Source organism: Balaenoptera musculus, chromosome 1 (assembly GCF_009873245.2).
Source record: "Balaenoptera musculus isolate JJ_BM4_2016_0621 chromosome 1, mBalMus1.pri.v3, whole genome shotgun sequence".
Lineage (NCBI taxonomy): Eukaryota > Metazoa > Chordata > Mammalia > Artiodactyla > Balaenopteridae > Balaenoptera > Balaenoptera musculus.
The window spans coordinates 13,059,035-13,078,220 of NC_045785.1; positions in this window are offsets into that span (position 1 = coordinate 13,059,035).

Here is a 19,186-nt window from a genome sequence, read left to right on the forward strand (position 1 = left end):
CTTTCCCCTTTGGTAACCATAAATTTGTTTTTTACGTCTGTGAGTCTATTTCTGTTTTGTAAATAAGTTCATTTGTATTACTATTATTATTATTATTATTTTTTGGCTGCACCATGCAGCTTATGGGATCTTAGTTCCCCGACCAGGGATTGAATCCAAGCCCCCTGCAGTGGAAGTGCAGAATCCTAACCACTGGACTGCCAGGGAATTCCCTGTATTATTTTTTCAGAGTCCACATATAAGTGATATCATATGACATTTGTCTTTGTCTGACTTACTTCACCTAGTATGATAATCTCTAAATCCATTCATGTTGCTGCAAATAGCATTATTTCATTCTTTTTTATGGCTGAGTAGTATTCCATTGTGTATATATACCACATCTTCTTTATCCATTCATCTATCCATGGACGTTCAGGTTGCTTCCATGTCTTGGCTATTGTAAATAGCACAATTTACATTTTCATATAAGAATTATTTGTATCACTATCAGGTTTTCTACAATTTGCAGAGCTGTAAGTTACCTTATAGACTAAGAAAGGTGGTGGGCAGCTGGTCATGCACTCACTGCATCTGAGTCTTTCACAATTTCCCCTATGCCCCTAGTGTCTCCTCTCTTCTGTTTCCCCTTACTCACTCCGGTCCAGCCAGCCTCCTAGCTGCCCCCGAAGCTGGGAAAAGCCCTGTCCTCAGAGCTTTTGCCCTGCGGTCCCACCTGCCTGGAACAGGCTGCCCCCAGCCATCCCGGAACTCTTCAGACCTCGTCCCTCTCAGGTCTCTGCTCAGAGGTCACCTTCTCAGGGAGGGACCCCACCTGTCCCCTTCCCTGCTTTATTTCCCCCTCCAGCACTTACTGTAAATGGTAGAATCCTGTCTTCTCCACTGCACATTTGTTGAATGGAAAATTGGACTATCGGGTCCCAGGCACTAGGAATTATATTATTTTTAGAGTCATAAGTCTTAAGTCATAAGATTTAAGATCTTTTTGACACCCCATTATTGTTTTTTTTAAAGCTGGGTTTTTAACTGAAATATAGTTGATTTAGAATATTGTGTTAGTTTCAGGTGCGCAGCAAAGTGATTCAGTTATGTATATATATACTTTTCAGATTATTTTCCATTATAGGTTATAAGATATTGAATATAGTTCCCTGTGCTATACAGTAAATCCTTGCTGCTTATCTATTTTATGTATAGCAGTTAGTATTTGTTAATGCCAATCTCCTAATTTATACCTCCTCGCCACCCTTTCCCCTTTGGTAGCCATAAGTTTGTTTTCTATGTCTGTGAGTCTGTTTCTGTTTTGTATATAAGTTCATTTGTATTAATTTTTAGATTCCACCTATGTGATATCATATAGTATTCGTCTTTATCTGACTTACTTCACTTAGTATGATAATCTCTTGGTTTATCCATGTTGCTGCAAATGGCAATATTTCACTCTTTTTATGACTAAGTAATATTCCATTGTGTGTGTGTGTGTGTGTGTGTGTATACACATACACACCACATCTTCTTAAACCAATCATCTGTTGATGGGCACTTGGATTGTTTCCATTTCTTGACTATAGTAAATAGTGCTGCTATGAACGTCTGGATGGCACCCCATTATTTTAAGGACAAGAAAACCAAGAGCAGAGGAGGAAAGATCAAGGTCAGAGCCACAGCAGCGGGATGTAGTGATGAGGGCCATGTTCCAGAATCTTCTGCTGGGCTCAATCCTTATTGTGTGACACTAGACTATGTTCCTTCAACTCCTTGACACGGTCTCCTCACCTTTAGAACGGAAGTACTGCTGTGCTTGTTGAAAGGATGTAGGTGAATTGCCCAGCCCAGCAACACTGAGCAGCTAATGTCAGCATATTAGGAACCCACAAAACCATGAAATAAAGCCACGTGTTTCTCAAAACTCCGTCCAACCAGTGTTCCTTCTCTGGAGCTCACCTGGTTTTGAAGGGAATAAGAAGTGCAGCCAGGAATTGGCAATCCTCAGGGATTGCTTAGAGCAGTGGTACTCAAATTTTAGCATCACCTGCAGTGGGTGGGGTGGGGTGGGGGGAGGCTTGTTTAATAATCTGCATTTCTAGCAAGTTCCCGGATGACAAGTTGCTACCAGCTACCCTGGCTCACAGCTCAGTACTACTTCTCTTTCTCTACCATGGCCAATGGTCTACTGTAAACTTGCAGCTTCACTTCTACCTGCTCAGCCCAGCTCCCGACCCCTTCTCCACCCTCCCCAATCTGGCCTGGGATTCCTCTTCTTTCCTTATGCACCTTTACACATGTGGTTCTTCTTATCCTTCTGGCCCCATTAATGCCTTCTCATTCTTTAAGATAACAGCTCAGATAATGTTCTCAGGGTGTTTTTTGTTTTTTGTTTTTTTTTTTTTAAAGTCATGGGCAAGATGGCCTATCCTAATTGGCCTGGCCAATTAAGCCTAAATTGTTTTGTCTTCAGTGAATTGAATTGAATCAGGCTACCCATTGCTCTATGCAGATAGTCTCCTCCAGGAAGCCTTCCCGGACTACTCAGGCTCAGCAGGTGTTTCTTCTGAGCTGTGTGATTACCACTCTCATAAATGGTACATTTCCTCTGAGGGGACTGTGGATAATGCATCATCAGGGCAGGGATGATGCATTATCCATCTCAGCATCCCCAGTCCTGTTGGTATTCTTTTCACTGCAGCCAGCAGAGGGCACCTCAGCACCACAATTCTGCCCAGCTGGGTTCAGCCTTGGGGATGAATAGCCCAGATCTTCCTGTCCTCAGGAGGCCTTGGGGCAAAGTGGAGGCTTCCCAGTCCTTTGAGAACCAGGTCACCTATGGTTAAGTGCCGGCACTTCAGCCTAGACATTCCTAGCTGTGTGATCTTGGGCTTTGTGACTCGCCCATCTGACCCTCAATTTTCTCTTTTATAAATTGGCTATAATAATGCCTCTTGGCAGTTTGTGAACATTTAACGGAATGGTCACGTGAATTGCTTAACCCAGAGCCTGAATCAGGATTAGGATGTGCGTGGGTGACCTTGGACTAGTGATTTCACCTTTCTTCGCCTCAGTTTCCTCATCTGTAAAATGGGGATAATTTAAACTACCTCCTCATAGGCTACCTACTCAATTCGTGTTATTATTATTATTCCTTGATGATGATGATGATGATGATGATGACGACGACGACCAAGCCTCGATAGTTACCTGTTCCATTGTAGCTGGTTATGGGTCCAGATTAAAAGCTACTCCATCTCACGTTCCTGGGCTCGCCCCTGTTCCCCCAGAGCTATCGCTCTTGGTGAGGGCAAGATCAGCATCCCAACTTTTCCTGGGAAGCATCTGTTGAAGTTCCTGGCATGAGCTTGGGTGCCAGGTGGTATCTGGAAACTTGAATCCCCTGAACCTGGTTGCGGCTCATGGCAGGAGTGGGAGTCCAGGGTGCCCCCAGTATGCCCCCACACCTACCCCACAGAAACCGAGACTGCCCTGGGCCACTGAGCAGGCCCTGCTCTCTGTAAGGGGGCGGGGGGTGGGGAGCAGGCAGCAGGGAGGCTGGTGGCTGGGTCAGCCTTACAGCCAAAGTGGGGGGCAGGAGGAGCTTGGACCACCACTCTCTTTCTCTGTCCGCATAATGGGGACAATAAAACCTGTCTTCTCTCTCCCTCTCAGGGCAGGCTGGCAGAGCAACATCTTCATCCAGTGGAGTTAGATGCAGGAGAAAAGCCCACATTTTGGATGATCTGGCTTTGAACCCTGGCTCTACTTCTTACCAGCTGTGTGACACTGGACAAGTGATTTAACCTCTCTGAATCTCATAGTTTCCTCATAGTGATGCTGGGAGGATTGAAAATGTTATATATCAATACGTGTTGTGTGTGTTTGCTTTATTCTTCCTGTTGTTATTATGTTAGAGAACAAAAGGTTTTCTGTGTATTTTATTTATTTATTTTTGGCTGTGTTGGGTCTTTGTTGATGCGTGCTGGCTTTCTCTAGTTGTAGCGAGTGGGGGCTACTCTTCGTTTCAGTGCGTGGGCTTCTCATTGCGGTGGCTTCTCTTGGTGCGGAGCACAGGATCTAGGCACGTGGGCTTCAGTAGTTGCAGCACACAGGCTCAGTAGTTGTGGCTCGCGGGCTCTAGAGCTCAGGCTCAGTAGTTGTGGCGCACAGGCTTAGTTGCTCCGCGGCATGTGGGATCTTCACGGACCAGGGCTCGAACCCGTGTCCCCTGCATTGGCAGGCGGATTCTTAACCACTGCGTCACCAGGGACGCCCCCACTGCCCTTTACATACATGGTTTCACTGATTCCTCATAGCAATGGTGAGAGGTAACATCACCATCCCAATTTATAGATAGGAAGACTGAGGCTCCAGGAGGTGGAGTGACTTGTTGAAGATCCTCGTTTGCAGGACCAGGTGACCCAGAGGCTGCCTCTGGGATGGAGGAGAGGGCATGAGAACATGAGCACAGTGCAGCCCCGAACTTGTCCAGCCCTTGATACATCCCAGTCCTGACTCTACTGCTCTGTGCACAACGCCAGGGGGCGTCATTCACCTGGCAGAACCCTCCTGGTGAAACCTGGTCCTCAGGGCTGTCCCTCTGAGCCACAGCTGCAGCTGACCACTGATTTCTGTGAAGACAGTTCTGTGAGGACAGCATTGTAGCTGGTAATGACCCATTATTCCCATCACTGGCCTCTTGGGAACTGGTCCTCCTCAAGCCATTGACTTTAGTCCCCCCTCTGACTTGCTCTCCATTTCTGCAATGTCTTGAGTGTGTCCCAACTGTTTGTGCTGTGAATTTAATTCCCAGGGTGGCCTTGAGCTTGGCAGAAGAGAGACACAATAGGAATCTAATAAATGCATAGGTGGCCAGGCAAATAGATGTAATTAAGTTGTGCCTCTGAGCCTCTTGCTGAAGGGTAACTCATCCTTACAATACTGTTCAAGGGCCTGAGCTGGAAAGGGAAGAGGTTCAAGTTAGACCCCAAACAAGGTGAGTATTGGTGATTTGAGCTGAGATTAGAGACAGGATGTCATAAAGGCGAAGTGACAGGCCTGTGTTCAAATCCTGGCCCAACCACTGTATAAGTGACAAAAATGGCCACCATGCTCCGTTTCCCCCATTGGTGTGGAGTCTATTTTTACACTCCTTCTCTTAACCTATAGAAAGTGATGGAAGTGAGAACATGTGACTGCCAAGCCAGGGACTCAAGAGACATTGACCACCTGCACATTCTCTCTCTTGGACCTTTGTAACCTCCATGTGACACAAGCGTGTGCTAGAGGCTGGGGGAGGTGAGAGGCCCTGTAGAGGAGAGCGTCCCAAGCAAGGTCACCCTAGACCAGCTGACAGCAGACCCAAAGGCAAGTCAAGTCTAGTTGAGGTCAAGTTTGGTCCTGGTCAGGAGAACCACACAGCTGACCACCAACTGATGCTGATTGTTTTAAGCCATTGAGTTTGGGTTGGTTTGTTATGCAATGACAGTTTATTGATGAGCCATTTGTCATGGTCAAATTGCTTGCCCTCTCTGAGCCTCAGTTTCTGTCTCTGTGAGATGGGCACAATAATCTTCTGTGTCCCAGAGGACTGACATAAGGAGGAGATGAAATGCACATAAAGTACTGAGCACAGTGCCCGGCATGGCGAGGATGCTGGAATGGGCCCCGTTACACTGCCATAAAGAAGCAACCTCCAGCTCTTTGATCACTCCTCCTCAGTCAGCTTTGCTTGTTTTTCCTCATCTTTCCCATTACTAAATATTGGAGTTTCCCAAGGCTCAGGCTTCTGATATTTTCATGTTTCCATCTATATTCTACTCTCTAGGTGATTGCATTTGGTCTCACTGTTTTTAAAATGTATGTTCATCATTCTCAGATTGACATCTCCAACCTGGATTTCCCCCTGAACTTCAGATTCAAAACCAAACTTGCTATTTTACATCTCACTTGATGTCTAATAGGTCTTAAACTTGATATGTTCAAAATGAGCTCTTGATACACTCACCCAAACCCACCCCTTGAACATTCTTCCCCTGCAGTTAACGGCCCCCGTACTTCTGGGTGCTGAAGCCCAAACTCTTGCAGTCATGTTTGACTCCTTTTTTTCCTCTTACCCTCCATACTCCTTGTCAGCAAATCCTGTTAACTCAGCTCTCAAATATATCCATAATCTGACCACTTCCCACTACCAACACTGTTCCCATCCTGGTCCAAGTGACCATTATTCTTGCCTAGATTATTTGCACTAGCCATTTAATTGATCTTGCTGCATTTGCCCTTGCCCCAGTGCAACAAAATAGCAGTTGGTGTTTCTTTGAAACCGTAAGTTAAAGCATGTCACATTTCAGCTCAGTATTCTACAGTGAATTCCCATCTCACTCAGAGTCAAATCCGTGATCCTCCATGACCTGCCCCTCTTCTCATTACTTCTCTGACCTCACATCTTATAGCACCTAGCTTGTTCTGGCCACTCCGGCCACTCTGGTTTTCCTGCACACCAGACACACTCCCTCCTCACTCATTGGCATTTGTTCTCCCAGTTGCCTAGAATGCTCTTCTCCCAGATGTCCATGTGGCTCAGCTACTCACTTCAGACCTTCAGAACTTTACTCAAAATTCACTTTCTCCACAACAACTTCCTGTTCATCCTATCTAAAACTCCATCACACCCTACACACACACACACACACACACACTATTCTTCCCTGCTATATTTTTTTCTCTCTAGCATGCATTACTTCCTAACATACTGTATATTTTACTCATTTATTTTGTTTATTGTCTGCTTCCACTAAAAATATAAGTTCCATGAGAACAGAGATTTTTTTAAAAAAATTACTGCCATATTCTTAATGCCTAGTATACTGAATTAATTGTTGAAGGCAAACTATTGTTTTGTAGGTACTTCATTTTGTTCACCATCTCTCACAATTAGGTGCAGATTCAAAATCAGGCTCCAGCACACAGCTCATTTTCCAAGTCAGTGAATTCCTTATTCTTTCTAGTTCTGCAAGAGTTATCACTTTTTCTTATTAAGTTTACATCGAAGGATCAACAAGTTAAAAACCTGTCTTTTTTTTCATCATAAGGGCAGGCAGGACCATCTATATAATTGTGAGATCCCAGACAAAATGAAAATAGAGATTCCTCCTCATTCAGAAAGTATTAAGGATTTCAGGATGGTGACAGCAGAGCACTAAACCAAACGTGGGGCCCTATGAGACTGCACAAGTCATATTCCCATGATGCTGGCCCTATAGGCAGGTTTTTATTAGAGCTAGATGTTTTAAAAACTTACAAAAGAAGCACACAGTTTGGTAGTTAGGATTCTCTTTTCACGTTTCCCCATGTCCATGTTCTATGATGAGTCTGTATTGCAAAGGTTTAAAGATTCTAAAGATGAATACAATTTAAATCATTAGTCATGTAAGCTACGTAACCACTTTTTGTGGTTCCAAGTTGATGTTTTAGTTATACAAATTTCCATCTAGTTATAATTATTTATTGTCACTTATGTTAATTTAAGATTAAAAAATCTCACTGCTATATTTTTCAGGACATTGATTTATCATATAAAAAAAAAAAAAAAAAAAAGAAGCAACCTCCAAAAATCCTAATGACTGAAAACAACAAAACTCTACTTTTTGCTACTTGTTGATGGCCTGTGGGCCAGGGCTTAGCTCATTGTGGTCACGTAGAGTCCTGGGCTGCTGAAGTTCCCCATCCTGCATGGTGCAGAGCCAGGCACCGTTCCAGAACTCGGCAGAGTCTTGTGCTGGGAATTGAGCGCTCAGCCCGGAAGTGACACACATGGCACTCACAACTCATTGCCCCACCCATCCAAGGGGTCAGGAAGTGCATCCTTCGTACCAGAAGGAGAGAGCCGGAAATATTGGGTGAACAACGTTCATTAATGTTAGCTATCGTTTCCTGCTTTTCAAGTCCAGAGAGTGGAAAAGTCAAAACAGTAATAGAAACAATGCTAATAGAAGGAATAATAACAACTCCATTTATTGAGGGCCTACTACATGCCAGGCACCGTGAGAGGCCTTTTACATGTGTCATCGAGTCCTCATTTCCATTTGATGGGGGATGTGGCTCAGAGAGCTACACGACCTGCCTGGTGCTCCGGGTTGGTGGCAGAGCCAGCGTTTGGACCCAGGACTCTAAAGCTCACTTTCTTTCTAGTAGACTATGTGGCCCCTTTTCAAAGACCCCAAAGGCTGACCAAGGGGCATTTGAGAGAGTGCCCAGAGGTAAGACAAGGGGTCAGACCAGGCTTCCATAAACAGGGCCAGCCAGGCAAGGCTGTCCCTGGACTCCTATCAGTTTCGATCAGAAATCCAAAAAGTTGTCTGTTTTTGCACTTTTAATCCCCCTGCTCCTTCTGGTTTCACAGTACATCGTCCCTCTGAGGAATTCCAGGTGAGCCAAGAGGCTCAGGATTTTCTTACCCGCATCAGACTGGAGGCAGGCTCTTCCCCTTTGCGAAGCCATTCATCACTACTGCCATCATTCACTGCACTCTCGCTGTTTGCCCACGGACGCCAGGTGCTTCATGAGAGTTTCCTTACTGAAACCTCTCTGCAACCCTCTGTTATCATCTCCATTTTACACAAGTGGGAACAGTTGCACAGAGAGGTTAAGTGTCCTGTCCAAGTTCACACAGATGGTTGAGGAACTGCAGTCCAGGCAGCCTGGCCCCATATCCTCACTTTTAACCACCAAGCTACAAAGGGCTTTCACATCCTTGAGCTCATCTGATCTTCCCCCAAATACACACACACACCCCAAAACTTCATGGCAAAAAACAACCATTCTGTGATGCTAACAGACTCAGAGATTTGGACCAGGTACAACAGGGATGGCGTTTCTCTGCTCTTTGTTGTCTGGGGCCTCAGCTGAAAGACTTAAAGCTTAGGGGTGAGTCGAGAGCTGGACACTGCAATCATCTGGAAGCAACTGATCCCAGGTGTGGCTGGGACTCAGTCGGGCTGTTGACACAGGACCTCTTCATGTAGCTTGGGCTTCCTCACGTCATGGCAGGCTTGGTGTCTTATGTGGTGGCTCCAGAGGTGAGTGTGAGCTAACAGGATTGAGATCACATGCCCTCTTCTGACCTAGCAGGATCACTTCTGCTGCATTCTGTTGGCTACATAAGCCTGCCCGGATTCAGGCACAGACCCTCTCTCTCCATGAGAGGAGAGTCAAAGAATTTGCGGACGTGTTTAAAAACTCCAGGTGGAGGGCATCAATACCTGGCCATCCCCCAGGGCCATGGAAAGCTGGGACAGAGAGTGTGGAACCCTAATGGGATAGTGCAGAGACTCAGGTTAGCATTGACCTCCAGCATCCCATCACTGCCTCTTGGTGAAAACTCTTGCATCTTGGGTATCCCCATCCTGGAGGACATGCTCCTATGGCCAGCAGGGGGCGCCTGATATCCCTTGGTGTCCATAGGTTAGGAGGTGGCAAGAGAGGACACTCTGGTAGCCTCTCTGGACATAATCGCCCTCCACTGCCCAGAAAGGGGCCCTCAAGGGGACTCCAGCTGTGTCCACACTGTGTTGGCCCCCTGCCCACAAACTCCACAACAGGCTGTTGATGGCTCTTCTTGCTTCTCACCAGCTGTGCCAGCCCCACAGAACCCCCTGGGGCAGCACCCTAGGCAGGGGGTCCGGCACTGGCTTTGCAGCCGGGCAGATCGTGAGCTTGGACAAATCACATCTCTGGTCTGGACTTTGGATTTCCCAGATGCCGGACTGAGGGGGCTGGGCTACATCATCCTCCAGTTTCTAGAACTCCATGGAGCACCTGAATTTCTTCTCAGGCGAAAGCCTCACCTGCCAAGACTGACTGCAAGCTCCTTGAAGACAGATCGTGTCCTCTTGACTCTGGGCAAGGCACTTCCCTACTCTGGGCCTTCTCATCTGGAAAATGGGGATGCCACCAATGCCTGCCTCAGAGAGTCGCTGGGAGGTGGACTTATGGACACACATGGCACCTTAGTCGGTGGTCACTGACAGCTTCTTGCCTTCTTGCTTTGCTGTAAGAAGAACCCATGGAGGCGGGTTCCTGAGTCACTGGTCCCCTCGGGTCTCCTGGGGGCTTGGGGAGAGTGTGGATGTTTGAGTGCCGGCCTTCACAGCTACTGGACGCAGAGTTCCAGGAGCAGGCCTCCAGGGGCTGCCCTCCAGTGGCTCTAAAAGGGCACTGAATGAGGTTTCTGAAAATACCTCTTGTCTTTACAAAATGACCTGCTTTCCCAGGCTTCTGCCCGAGGCCCCCTCTCATGCTGTATGGGCGCCATGTTGGATTGTAGGTGGGCATCAGGCCCAGGGTCCACAGGAGGCACTGAGGTCCAGGGAGGTCTGGGGCTTCTCGTACAAGCAATAACAGCAACCCCTCCCAGGAATGAGCACCTACTGTGCGCCAAGTACCTCACCCTCTGTGTGCAGAGGGCAGCACCATTGATGTGGGGTGAGGAAGTCCTCCCTGCCTTCACTGCTCTGACACACTGGAGCTCTGAGTCACTGGGACCCTGAAAACTCCTGCCTGTTCCCCTTTCTTTCCTTCCCCCACTGCCCGCCCTGCAGAGGCTGGGTCTTCCTCGCCCTTCATCTCTCCCAGCCTCTGCACGTCTCCAGGCATGGCCGGTGCGGCCCCAAGGGGCTCGACTTCTCTTCACTGGTGGCTGACATTTGTCTGGAGAGTGGGGCCCCAACCGAGGAACTTTGTTGGCGATAGAGATCACTTATCTCTTTTCAACGTTCCTTCCTCCCAGGTTTGATCTATGATCCTGAGGCCTGTTTGGACGTCTCTGAAGAAGCAGCATCAGCTCTTGAAAGCACAGCCTGCTGCAGCCATTGGGACCCACCGGCTTCAGAGAGGGCAGGGGCACGGGGAGAGGGAGGCCTTGGGGGTGGGCCACTGGAAGGAACTACTTTTCAGTGAATCAGCCTTTAAACTTTCCAGGACCCGGGGGAGCCTTGCTTTTGGTGCAGCCAGGCAACCTGATGTCACAGCTGCCACCTTCAGGCTTGTGGGCTGAGCGTTGCATGACTCTGGGGGCACCAGATGGGCTGTATGTGATGGCACCCCTCAGGGGTGCATCGTGGCCACCCTGGCTGATGTCCGGCCAGCTCAGACCTTCCATGGCCCCCTTGCCTTACCTGTCCTCTGTACCTGGGCACCTGCCTCAGTTTCCCCGGGCTGGGGCCTCCTACCCTGCCTGTCTCTTGCAGTAGAGAGGAGCTGGATCCTCCTTTCCAGGCCCAGGCAGTTGAAGAGATTGCTCCAAATGGCAGTGCCACCAGACTCCTAACACTGAGTAATGCCACCACCTGGATGTCACTATCGAGACCCCAACCTGGGATGGACCTCTGATGGGACATTTGCTCAAATTGGCCCAAACTGAACAAAATAGAAGCTTCAAATCCCAACTCTGCCTCTTTCTCTCTGTGTGATCACAGGCAAGACTCTCAAATCCTTCTCATCTGCAAAATGGAAAATAACGCTAATAAACCTATAATAAATTTAGGGGCATGAATCTTGGTGGCACAGTGATGGGGATGGAGCAGGCGTTTAGCAAATACCAGTTGTCAAGTTCTGCCCCTTGGAGCACTGTCTTAAGGTAAGCTTTCCCCACCTGTGTCCCATCTAGACCCTCCTTCCTCCTTCCTCTCAGCTCAGGACAGTCAGTGTAGGCGGGGCAGCTGAAAGCCTGAACTTCAAGGGGAGAAGTTTAATCTCTTCTATGCATTTTTAATGAATTGACTTGAGATTTCCACTGGGTCTGTTTAACTGACAGGTAAGAATCATTTGCCGTTATCCTGGCCACCATTAACGTAAATGGGGCTTCCATATTATTTGCTTTTGCTTTCTTAAAATTTTTTTTTTATTGACATATGGTTGATTTACAATGTTGTGTTAGTTTCAGGTTTACAGCACAGTTTTATATATATATATAAAACATATATATAAAAATATATATTATATATTCTTTTCAGATTTTTTCCTTTATAGGTTATTAGAAAATATTGAGTATAGTTCCCTGTGCTATACAGTAGGTCCTTGTTGTTTAACTACTTTATATACAGTAGTGTTATATGTTAATCCTAAACTCCTAATTTATCCCTCCCCCCTTTCCCCTTTGGTAATCATAAGTTTGTTTTCTATGTCTGTGGGTCTATTTCTGTTTTGTAAAGAAGTTCATTTGTATCTTTTTTTTTTTTTTTAGATTCCACATATAAGTGATATCATATGATATTTCATATGGCTTACTTCACTTAGTATGATAACCTCTAGGTCACTTTCTTCAATTTCTTACATTTATTTATTCATTCATTCAATGTTACTTAACCCCTTAGGATGCGCCAGGCACCAGATTAGCTGCTGAGGATACTGGTGAATCAGACAGGTGGGATCCTATGTTCATGGAGTTTCTAACAGAGTTGAGAGCATAGATAAAATCCAAGCAAACACACAGATATATTACATAATTACAAATTGCATAAATGCCTTGGAGGAAACAAACTTATTTGCTTATTAAAGCTTAAATAATCCAAAGGTAAGTTTCAGCCTAGCCCATGGAAGGTTTTCCTGGGATACTGTAATAAAAATGGTAATAACCATGACAATCTCCATAGATATCAGTGACCTGCTAAGGCTACATATGTAAATGAGTGCTCTATATAAATGAGCTGATTCACTTTTTACAACAGCTCTCATAGTTGAGTGTCATTATCCCCATTTTACAGATGAGCATCTGTAAACAGAAGTTTAGGGGTCAAGTGATTTGCCCAAGGTCACAGGGCTTGCTAAGGAAGCTAGATTCAAACTTGGGTTTGTTTGATCTGTCCCTGCTGTAATCATAGACCTCGACTGTGCAGGGCTGGCTGGGGTTCATGCTACACTGTTTGTCTTGCTAAGCCTGGGAAGGGATTTTTTTTTTTTTTTTAATTCATTTATTTTATTTATTTTTGGCTGCACTGGGTCTTTGTTGCTGCGCGTGGGCTTTCACTAGTTGCGGTGAGCAGGGGCTACTCTCCATTGCGGTGCGCGGGCTTCTCATTGCGGTGGCTTCTCTTGTTGCGGAGCACAGGCTCTAGGCATGTAGGCTCAGTAGTTGTGGCACACGGGCTTAGTTGCTCCACGGCATGTGGGATCTTCCCGGACCAGGGCTCGAACCTGTGTCGCCTGCATTGGCAGGCGGATTCTTAACCACTGAGCCACCAAGGAAGCCCATGGGCAGGGATCTTTAAAGCTGCATGGCTGGAGGGCTGGGAGAGAGCAACAGGAGAGAATTGACTACTGGGGCATGTCCCCTCCCTTGAGGATGAACTGGGAGAGGGGATGGGAGGGCAGTGAGACCTGGAGCTGGGGGTTGCTAAAGTCCAGGCCCAGTCCAGAGGCTTGTCTCTTAACAAATGGGAGCAAATAGTGTCTGTCTCCAAGATGCATGGTCCCTTCCACCTGGAAAAGAGTCCCTGACCTCAACCTTATTTGCAAAAGCTGGATGAAGATGATGGGGTGGGGACGGGAGCCCCGACTCTGCATTCACGTAACACCTGATGGCTAGTGTGTGTTATGGCTTTGACCTTTCACACTTTCAAGACTGTGGGCAGGTGGCTTTGGAGGTTGGGAGCCAATATGGAGGAACCCAGGCTCAGAATCTGGACTCCGTTCTTCCACTACCCCCTGCCTTCCGTAGCCCCAATCCTGTCCTCCCTGTGGTTGAGAGCCTGGACCCTGGAAATTAACATAAAACTGGATTGAAATTCCAGCTCTCCCACTTCTTCTTTTTTTTTTTTTTTTTTGGCTACGCCATGTGGCATGCAGGATCTTAGTTCCTCAACCAGGGATCGAACTTGTGCCCCCTGCAGTGGAAGCGTGGATTCTTAACCACTGGACCGCCAGGAAAGTCCCCAGCTCTTCCACATTCTACTGTGTGACCTTTGGCAAGTTACTTCACTTCTCTGAGCCCCAGTTTCTCATCTTTCAATGAGCATAGTAAGACCTGCCTTTCAAGCTGTTTGGGAGATTAAATAAGATGATTTATATAAAGTGTTTCATCCAGCTCCTAGATGATTATATAGTCTTAGTCGATGAGCATAAAGTTGAATCCTATTCTTCCAGGAGTTTGGGGTGTTGGCATCTCCCCAACTGATGTGAAGAGTCTGCAGAACAGAGCGTGACCCACAAATGTTCTTTCTCTGATTTTGTTCTAACTACATGCGTGCTTATCTCTGTAAGAGACTGTCGTCTCTTCAAAGTGGTCGCCTGTCAGGAGGCTCTTTGGGGAACTTGGCTCTTGGAAATGTCCCAGAACCTGTGGCACCACTTTGAATGTTCTCAGCGGAGGCCCATTCATCCTCTGAGGGTGGGTCTGGTGTTTGGAATTAGCAAGGAATCTTCTGGATCCAAGACTGCTGACTTTGGGTGGAGGTTTGAACTGGGAAATGCTGACAAGGGAAAGCTAGAATTAAAATGCAGGGGGCGGGGGAGGGTGGAGGGTGGAGAAAGGTTTTCTGCTATGGAGGGCTGTGGTTCTAATTTAAGCAGTTTTAAAATAAATGTGTGGAGGGTGGTTCTATTATGGGTCAGAAAGAGAAGCTTGGGGTATGGAGGCACCAGACCTTTTTCGGGGCTGACCTTGGACAGAGGGTGATGCCCTCCCAGAATTAACTGTCCCCTGATATTCGACTGAGATCCTTTCATTTGAAAATACAGAGCCCTGAGTGAATGGGCTCAAGCAAAAAAAGGAACATATATTCTGAGAATTCAGGGGTGTCTCAGAAATCCAGAGAGCTGGCCTGGCCTCATGGGGGCTGATACCAGGAGCTGGACGGGGGCTGGGAACGCAGGCAGCACTGCCTGTCTCTATTCCCACTGTCTCTCTCTTTTTTGAAATTGTGGTGAAATATACATAACATAAAACCTATTATTCTAACCATTTTTAAGTGTACAGTTTGGTGGCCTTAAGTGCATTCACAACGCTGTGCAGCCATCACCACCATCCATCTACAGAATTTTTTTATCATCCCAAACAGAAACTCCGCACCCATTGAAGAACAACTCTCCATGCTCCTGCCCCCATCCCCTGGTAACCACCATTCTACCTATGTCTCTACGAATTTGCCTATTCCAGGTACTTCATATAAATGGCATCATATAACATGAGCTTTTGTGTCTGGCTTATTTCACTTAGCACAATGTATTTGAAGTTCATCTATGTTGTAGCATGTGGCAGAATTTCATTCCTTTTTAAGGCTGAATAATACGCCATTATATGCATGGATCACATTTTGTTTATCCATTCATCCGTCTATGGACATTTGGGTGGTTTCTGCTTTTTGGTTGTTGTGAGTAATGCCAATAGCATGATCTCATCTCTGCTTCTCTCCTTGCATCTGGGACCAGATTTCTCAGTGTCTCTGGGCATGTGGCAGAGATGGCCACCCCGCAGCTTTTGAGTTGAAAGTGCCCAGTTCCAGCCTCCAGCAGAAACCCAGTTCTAAACTGCTGAGGCAGAGACTGTGACTGTCACATGTATATGCCATGGCATGGGTTTACATGGTACCAATATGGAATCTATCCTTGGGAGTAGGGAACGGTTCTCAGAAAGGACATGGCAGTTGTTTGCGACCTGGCAACCTCCTCCTCAATAAAAAACTAAGGGACTTCCCTGGTGGCGCAGTGGTTAGGACTTCGTGCTCCCACTGCAGGGGGCCAGGGTTTGATCCCTGGCTGGGGAACTAGATCCTACATGCATGCCGCAACTAAGAGTTTGCATGCCACAACTAAGGAGCCCTCGAGCCGCAACTAAGGAGCCCACCTGCCGCAACTAAGACCCAGAGCAACCAAATAAATAGATAAATAATTAAATATTAAAAAAGAAAGAAACTAAGCCAGGACACCCCCAGATGGAAATATTTCCACTTTCATGAACCTATCTGGAATTTTAAAATCAGAAGACTCAGAAAAATGCTGTTAATTTCTGCATATATGCATGTTTTGTGTCACCTGGCTTATTGTTTTTAAGGGCTTCTATAAGTCATCCTGGGCCCTGGTTAGGCTGACACCTTGACCTGGCCTGGGGACCTGCTTGCTTTGGAGGCCAGTTGGCTGCAGGTATGGGAGGAAGGAGTGTCATCCAGTTGCTCTTTCAAAACCTCTGGGGCTGGTGGTCCCTGGACTAGCCCTGCCTCTGCCCCAGCATCCTCACTCATCCTTCAGGCCCCTCAGTAGAGTGACTTGTACCTTTTCCAACTTCTGTTTTGTGACTATGAGCCACTAACTAACTGACGTGAGACACATCTCTGGATATTATGAAACCTCAGTTTTCTTAGTGATAAAATGGGTAATAACACCTGTCTCTTTTCTTTAGATGTTGGTGCAGGTGTACATGAAACTGATGACTACAGAGCAGGGGTTCTCAACTGGGGGCAATTGGTCCCCCTGAGGGCATCTGGCAATGTCTGTAGACATTTTTGGTTGACACAACCAGGAGGGGTGGGTACCACCGGCATCCAGGGGTTAGAGACCCATGGAGCTGCTAAATATCCTACAGAGCACAGGATAGTTCCCACAACAAAGAGTTAGCTGGTCCAACACATTAGCAGTGCCAAAGGTGAGAAACACTCGTCTAGAGCTGCTTGGAAGATTCATTCACTCTGCAAGACTTTTTGAGCATCTTTTGGTGCTGGGTGCTGGGGGAGGAGGGACGTTGGTGAGGATTCAAGGATGGAAAGGACCCAGCCCCTCCCTATGGTGGGGAGGGGGCAGAGGGTCTGGCATGTAGAGAGCACTTAGATTCTGTTTTTACATCACAGTTTTCCTCAGTTAGTGGAAAGCTTGGCATGCAGCTGTTTAGGCCCTGCACAGATGGCAGAGCAGACTAGGAGTTAAGGCTTGGTGTGGGGAGGGGCTCCTTGGGGCACTGGATCAGCGACTAAATAAGTTGCTGTGGGTAAGCATAGCCACTGTTGGCAAACAGGTGCTTCCCGAATGCTGCCCTGCAGCCTCACCTAGCAGAGCATTGCTCAGGAAACCAGTTATGGTGTGGATGGCGGAAAGCAAGCCTCCCCTAACCTCTTGGAGGGACCAACAGTTTGGGAAAAAGAAGTGGAGGTAGATGTATTGAGTTTTTTCTGAACTCATGGTTTTTTCTCAACTAATATTTAGCCCCTCCTCTGCCACTGGACCTTGGGGGTGGGTGGGGAGAGCAGGGGCCAGAGGAGATCCCCAGAGAGCAGGAGATATGCCTTTATACCTTTCAGAAGATATGGGAGTGTGGGGTGGTGGTTCAGATTTCCAAAGAAAAGCACTAAGAGTGACTCTGGCCCCTCCCGCCCTCCTTCCATGACCTTTGGTGCTGCTTCTTCTGGGAAGCAAGGCCCAGGCCCTCCTTCTGGGTGGGTGAAGGCAGTGCCCTCTGGGGTGGGGCTCCGGGAACGAGAGTGCAGCCTCCTGACAGTGGCAGCCTCTCCCCGGCCAGAGCTGAGGGAAGGTGCTGGAATGGAGGCAAGGGAGGCGGTGGTAGACAGCATCTCTCGTCTCAAGACCCCCGGAACCAGGAACCATCCCTCCCAACCCTAGCCATGCCCTCTGGAAGGGAGAGCCCTCACCTCCTGCCACTTCTGTGGATGGAGGGGCCACTCCTCCATGGCCTTCTTTTTGCTCAAACTTTAGGCCCCAATAATAATGACAAGGATGCTCTAGAAATGACAGAAGGCTTCCCGCCTGCCCAATGCTGTTCCAGGTGCTTTCATTCTGCACTATTCCCATGCCCACCTTACAGCTGGCTCCTGGTGGAGCCAGGAGGTGGTCTGACTCTGGTCCAGAGGTTGGCAGCCTCCCAGGTGGGAATCCAGTGAACCGGACCTGTTTACTCTCTCCCGTGGGGCAGGACTTCCGATCCTACTAGGGTTTGCTGAGCCATTTGTGCCCCAGGCCTGTGTGCTCACCAGAGGCTTCTGCTTCCATCAGCCCATGATTCAAAATATCCATCTACTGCACTCCCCATGTGACCCTGGGCAAGTTAGTGATCTCTCAGAAGCCTTAGTTTCCCTCTCTGTAAAAGGGGGAGACACTTTTGCAAGGCTTGTATGAAGTTATTCATGGAGTGGGTAAAACGTTTAAGAGCAAAAACCCAGGATCATCATTATTATCATCATCTTCATCATCTAAGCAGGGATCAGTAAACTTTCTCTTCAAGGCCAGACAGCAAATATTCTGCCTTTGCAGACCCTGCAGTCTCTGTCTCAATTTTGTCTTTGTCTCTCCCAAAGCAGCCATAGACAATAAGCCAATGCCTGTGCCTGTGTTTCAATAAAACTTTATTTACAAAAACAGATGAAGGGCCAGATTTGGCCCTGATCTAAGACCTTGAGGCTTGACTGCCAGTGTCCTGTAGCAGAAGGTGGAGCAGGGTCCAGGTCAGGTTTGGTGTGAAGTGCAAGCTGTCCGTAAGCATTTTAAGGGCAGGGGCTGATCTCCTTTGAGACCCCATCCTGGGTTCTCAGGAGCACATGGTTAGGGCAGAGTAAGTCTTTGTGGTTAAATGACTTTTTCCCTGATGTCCAGATACACATGCTCTCAATCAGCTCAGCAGATGTTTGACGAAAATCTGGGGGGGTGATTAACACTGACAATGAGAATGCAGGCAGGGTCAGCCCTGAGTGTGCCGTCCTGCTTCCCGGAAAAGCATCCTTGTGATGAGAATCAACGTATTGTCTGTCCCCCCGGCAGCCGGGACTCCAGCTTTATCCTTACACAGTTTCATTTAATTCTCATGAGAACGCTGTCATCCTGGGACTCTTATAATTACTCCAGTTGAACAGTGGGAAACTGGGGCTTGAGAGACAAGGCCTTGTCGCTGAAAAGGGCTGGGATTCAAACCTGAAACGTTCCGACTTCAAAGTCACGTTCTCTTCCACGCGTTTCTGAGCCAACAGGCAGCTGTCAGTGCTCAGCCCTTCTGCTCAGAACCCCCTTTTAGAGGGCCCCCCTGTGCTCTGTTCATGCCCCTCCTCCCTTCCTCATCCTGGCAACTTCCTGGTCCTCCCAGCCCGGCCCAGCCTTGCCCTGCCCTGCCTGGCTTGACTCAGTCTAGCCCTTCCTTGTGGGCTGCCAGGGGCCGCCTCCTGTCCTCCTGCCCGCCCGCCTGGCAGGTCTGGCAAGTGAGTGACTCACA